Source organism: Sorex fumeus, unplaced genomic scaffold (assembly GCF_029834395.1).
Source record: "Sorex fumeus unplaced genomic scaffold, SorFum_2.1 ptg000029l, whole genome shotgun sequence".
Taxonomy (NCBI): Eukaryota; Metazoa; Chordata; class Mammalia; order Eulipotyphla; family Soricidae; genus Sorex; species Sorex fumeus.
This window is the reverse complement of record NW_026606086.1, coordinates 18,177,562-18,183,561: the sequence shown is the minus strand read 5'-3', so window position 1 is coordinate 18,183,561 and position 6,000 is coordinate 18,177,562.

The following is a 6,000-nucleotide window of genomic DNA, read 5'->3' as shown; positions in this document are numbered from 1 at the left end:
GAGCAATAGCACAGCGGTAGGGCATTTGCCTTGCACGCAGTCAACATGGCCAACCCAAGTTCGATTCCTCCACCCCTCTCGGAGAGCCCGGCAAGCTACCAAGCGTATCTCGCCTGCACGGCAGAGCCTGGCAAGCTACCTGTAACGTATTCGATATGCCAAACACAGTAACAACAAGTCTCACGATGGAGACATTACTGGGCCCACTCAGCAAACCGATGAACAATGGGAGGACCGTGACAATATACCTATAGTTAAATTGTAGTCTTAGTGGACGGAGAGATATTAAAGGAGGTAGGGTGCTTACCTTATATGCATCCTACTCCAGCTTGTTCTCCAGCACCCCATAAAGTCCTCCAAGCAACACCAGGAGTGACCCTGAGCACTGCCAGGTGTGGCCCAAACCAAAAAATTGTAGCTGTGGGCCAGAAGAATAGTACAATGGGAAGGGTGCTTGCCTTACACACAGCCAACTTGGGTTCAATCCACAGCACCTAATATGGTCCCCTGAGCCCCACCAGGAGTGATTCCTGAGTGCAGAGCCAGGAGTAAACTCCACTGAAGTTTGGAAGAAAAATAAATGAAAGAACATTTGTTCTATGGGATGGAGGTCTCAAGACTTCAGAGGATGCTCATGACTGTGTCCTGCTCATCACTCACTAGTGACCTAGCTCATCATGCAGTGTAACTTCCACTGGCACCTGTGAAGTGCAATGCCCAGGACTTCTCCCGGGCAATGTTCTCACTCAGGAATGAGGCAATTGTGCCCCCGGACGTGCTGGCTGCTTGTTCCAAGGCCACCGCCAAGAAATAATGGACTCATCAGCCCAATGCACCAGATTCCACTAATGAAAATCAGTGCAGGCCAGCTCCCCATGCTCCCCGGTATTTCTGGGTCCTGTCTGTGCCCACTCCCGCGAGGAGGCTGTTCCGCACAGGCCCAGTGCTTGTACCAGCAGGAGTCCTTCCTTTGAGTAGTGCCTGTCTTGAGGGGGTGCTGCCATCTCCCTAGGCCCATGCCTGAGGGACCCGGGAGGGGGGCCTCCCTGCTGCAGGCTCTGACTTGCATAGAAGTAGGGGTCATCCCGAGGCGGCAGGGCACAAGTAGAGCCCGACAGTGGAACGCCGGGTGCCCTGAGAGAACCACCCGGAGGACCCTCCCATACGGACTCTATTAGGCCTGCTCTAAGAATGACGGCCGTGAGCACAACACCAGGTCCTACAAACAGGAGAGACAGCGGGGATGGAGGCAGGAGCCTGACCTCTGCCCAGAAGGGAGGTTAAGGAGAGCCTGAGCGCCTCTGAGACGCACAAACGCCGCTGGGGAGGGCGCCGGGTTCCCACGGGAGGTGGGCTGGGCGATCCGGGACGGGGCCGCGGCGGGGGGCTGGCGGGGCTATATGGGGCGGGGTCACGGGCTGGTGGTGGGCGGGCGATGAGGCGTGGCCAGGGAGGGACAGGTGGGAGGACGGGGACTGTCCCAGAGCCCTAGGCAGGATTCAGGGCTCAGTCTCAAGGCAGGAGTGTGGGTGGAAGTAGGGTGGCCGGCCTTTGTGAAGGGTCGCTGTGTCTCTCCTTCCTTTCCTTCCTAAAGTAGGAACGCTACTTTATAATTTTTGTTTCTGCCATGATGGGGGTCAAATCCAGGGCCTTACACAGGAGGGAAATGCTCTACCTCTGAGCTACCTTTTGCCTGGAAACTTGCTTTATATATCGTTTTTTTTTTCGCTTTTTGTCTTTGGGCCATGCCCATTGGTGCTGAGGAACTAGGACACTTCCAATGCAGTGTCCAAGGTGCTCATAGACCTGCTATGCCAGGGTTCTCACCCAGCCTCCCACATGTTCCTGCTCCAGCAAATTTTTGAGCTACCTCCCTGGCCCCTGAATCCCACTGTATTTTTGTTTACTTACTTATTTCTGGTTTGGGGGCCACACCCAGAGATGCTCAGGGGTCACTCCTGGCTCTACACTTAAGAATTACTCCCAGTGGTGTTCAGGGACCATAGGAGATGCAAGAGTTGAACCCAGGTTAGCCATGTGCAAGGTAAGAGCCCTACCCTCTCTATTACTATCTCTGCAGCCCTTTGAATCCCACTTTATTTATTTATTTATTTTTGCTTTTTGGGTCACACCCGGCAATGCTCAGGCGTTACTCCTGCCTTTGCACTCAGGAATCACTCCTGGCGGTGCTCAGGGGACCATACGGGATGCTGGGAATCGAACCCGGGTCAGCCGCGTGCAAGGCAAACGCCCTACCCGCTGTGCTATTGCTCCTGCCCCTGAATCCCACTTTAAATGGATTGTGTCTGTTGCTCTAGTCCTTTTTGTGGGACACCCATAGGGTTATGCTTAAAATAGGTTCTTTCTATGACAGAACAGTTGCCACCTTGTGAGTCATCCTCAAATACACCAGAGCAAAACTGCTCAGCTGTTTGCTTCTATTTACTTCGCCACAGGAGAGGAGTCACTAATAATTAATTGGTGTATGCAGATGCCTGGCTTTGGGGGAAATAAGCCAAGTAATGTGAGCCCCTCCATCTATCTGTTTGCTTGTTGTTTGTTTTAGAGCCACACCTGGCGATGCTCAGGGATTGCTCCTGGCTTTGCACTCAGGAATCACTCCTGGTGGTGCTCAAAGGATCAGATGGGATGCTGAGGATAGAACCCAGGTTGGTTGTGTACAAGCCAAGTGCCCTACCTGCTGTACTATCATTCCAGCCCCCATCCATCTACTTTTATTTGATCAAAGAAAGAGCAAATTAAGAGAGGCTGGGAGGTTAGTTCAAGTGGCAGAGCACACGCTTTACAGATACAAGGATCTGACATGCCTCCCCTGCACTGGTGGCCCCCAGCACCACTGGGTGTGTCATTGATACCCTACCCCAAATATCAGTGTGACCAAGTGTTGCCTATATTTAAAAGAACTAACATTTTAAAATGTTCTTTTTGGGGTCGGAGAGCTAGTACAACAGATAACGCACTTGCCTTGCATGTGGCTGACCTGGGTTCTGTCCCCAGTATCTCATATGTTTTCCCAAGGCTACCAGGATTCCTGAGTGCAGCGCCAGGAGTAAGTCCTGAGCATCATTGGGTATGGCCCCAAACAAAACAAAAAACAACAAAAGAAATGTTCTTCTACAGTAAAACTAGGATAAAAATTCACTCATGTAAAGATGTTTCTTGCCCATCCCCAGGACAGTGGATATTTTCTCTCCTCCACCATCCAAGAAGTGACACTTCCAGGAGTGCTCTAGGTCAGAGGCACTGCACAGGTTACACAATCCTCCTGCAGTGTAAACTTCGGAATGTTCAACACTTCCACAGCAAACTGTGTTTGTCAGTGCCTCTATAGGTAAATTTCAGAGCTGGAATGATAGCACCACAGGTATGGTGCTTGCCTTGCATAGCCAACCCAGGGTTCAATCCCCAACATCCTGCAAGGTTCCCCATACACTGCCAGAAATAATCCCTAAGCATTGCTGGGTGGGTCCCCAAACAAGCAAACAAACAAACCCAAACATGTTATAAACATGTTATAAACAGTAATTGCACTCCAGTATAGATACACAATATAGATATAGGGACAAAGCCACGCGGGTTCCGGGGCCGAGACCTCCAAGCCTACTCGAATTGGAGTCGAGCATCTTCCACCCAGATCCTCCAAATTCCAGTAGGCGGGGGTCACACCCACCACCTGGCCCCCTGGCGCCGTGTAATCCCATCAGCGGCCAAGACTCAGAGACTATAAAATCCAGTCCCGGACGAGAGCAGTGCAGTCTCTGCCCCCGCGCCTCGGTGTTCCTTCCCGGAGTCCCTTGGAGGGGAGCGGGTTGAGCTTTCCTCCCCGCCCCGGCCAGGGCTACGGCAGCCGGAGACCTCCAGGACCAGCCACCACCATGCTGAGACCACTCTCCGCACACCTGAAGGTACTGGCAGAGGGACAAAGCCACGCGGGTTCCGGGGCCGAGACCTCCAAGCCTACTCGAATTGGAGTCGAGCATCTTCCACCCAGATCCTCCAAATTCCAGTAGGTGGGGGTCACACCCACCACCTGGCCCCCTGGCGCCGTGTAATCCCATCAGCGGCCAAGACTCAGAGACTATAAAATCCAGATCCCGGAACCGCGTGGCCGCATTCGCGGCCGCGCGACATCTTTTTTTTTTTTTATTTTTTTATTTTTTTTTTTAATTTTTTTTATACCCATCCCTCCACTAGTGCCCATTTTCCACCACCAGGATAATATCCCTCCCCCCCCACCTCCCATCCCCCCATCCCCCCCTGCCACTGTGGCAGGGCATTCCCCCCTGTTCTCTCTCTCCTCCTGGGCGCTGTGATCAGCCACGCGCGACATCTTATTATCTCATTCCTACTTTGGACAAACTTGCAGGCTGTCGAATGTAGCCTGCCCACAGGGCAGAGTCTGGCAAACTCCCCGTGGCCTACCAAATATGCCAAATACCAGTAACAATGATGGGTCTCATTCTCCTAAAGAGCCCTGAATATAATCTCAGGGCTAGGATGAAAGAGACGTTACTGGGGCCTGCTCGAGGCAATCGACGATTAACAGGATGATGAAATGAAATGAAAAAAATAGATACACAAGAGAAATCAAAGCCCAGAGAAATAACTCAGGGACTTATAGCACCTGCTTTGCAAGTACATAGTCACAAGTTCAAGTCCCACATGTGCCAAATCCTGGAAACTGCTACTTGAGCCTGGTAGCCCTGCTGTCTGCAATCTCTAGTGCCACAAGTAATTTCTAGGCACACCAGGCAGATACGTGTGAGTATCACAGAAAAGAGTGTGACCCACAACAGGCCCTGCAATGACAGAGATGTGTGAGCACCCAGGAAGTGTGATCTCTGGTGAGCACCATGACCACAACGCGTACCTTGGAGACAGGAGTGTGCAAGTTCCAGAGAATGCACGTGCAAATAGCAACTGAGGGAGTGAAGCCTCAGTGAACACTGGGCCAGTGTGCAAGCACTGCGGTTGGTGGTGTGACCCCCATGAGCACACCCCCAGCACCATTGGCAAACCTACCACCAACAATGTCAGTGGAGGGGAAGACATTCGAAAGGAGAGAAATGGGCTGAAAAGACAGCTCAGAGGGCAAGGCACTTGCCTCACAGTTTGCCTCACTTGACCCCAGTTTGACTTCTGGTTTGATACCTGGCACCATATATGGCTCCCTGGCCTCTATCAGCGGGTTACTTCTGAACACAGAGCTAAGAGTATCTCCTGAGCACTTTTGAGCGTGACCCCCAAACTACATTTATATATGCATGTGTGTATATATGTTTATACATACATGTGTAAATGTGTGCATGTATATGTATGTGTATATATATGCATGTGTCTGTATATATGTATGTGCATGTGTGTGTATTTGTGTCTGTGTGCATATGTGTGCCTATATGTATCTATATGTATATGTATGTGTCCTCATAAACATGTGTACATAAATCATTATACATAACAGTTCTTTACCGTCACAGTTGTTTTTTACCTTCACAATGCCCTGAAGGTAAAAATCAATTCACACGCCCAGTCTCTGATGAATGGATAAACATTCCAGGGCTTAGACAACATTGATCTCATGGGGAGAACTGAATCCCAGGGTCCAGGAGCCCTGTGTTGGGGTTCCAACACTCTCTGCACCCATGGATACTGCTCTCCCCACCCTCAGAGGCTTCTGTGCCTTGATCCTATGTCTTGGGTCCTTTCCTGGCAAGGAGGACGCCAGTGCTCTCTGTTACCCTTGTCACTTCCCTGAAGTCTCTTCTTCACATAGTCATACCAGTGCTTGGTGCCCTCACAAACCATGACCTGATGGGAGAGCATAATAGGGATTCAGAGCAGGGTGGGCCAAATGCAGACAAGTGCTTTATCTCCTGACTATCTCTGTAGTCATAAGAGGGGGGAGTGGGCTCACACTCAGCGGAGCTCAGGGCTTACTCCTGGCTCTGCACTCAAGAATTACTCCTGGTGGTATTCAGA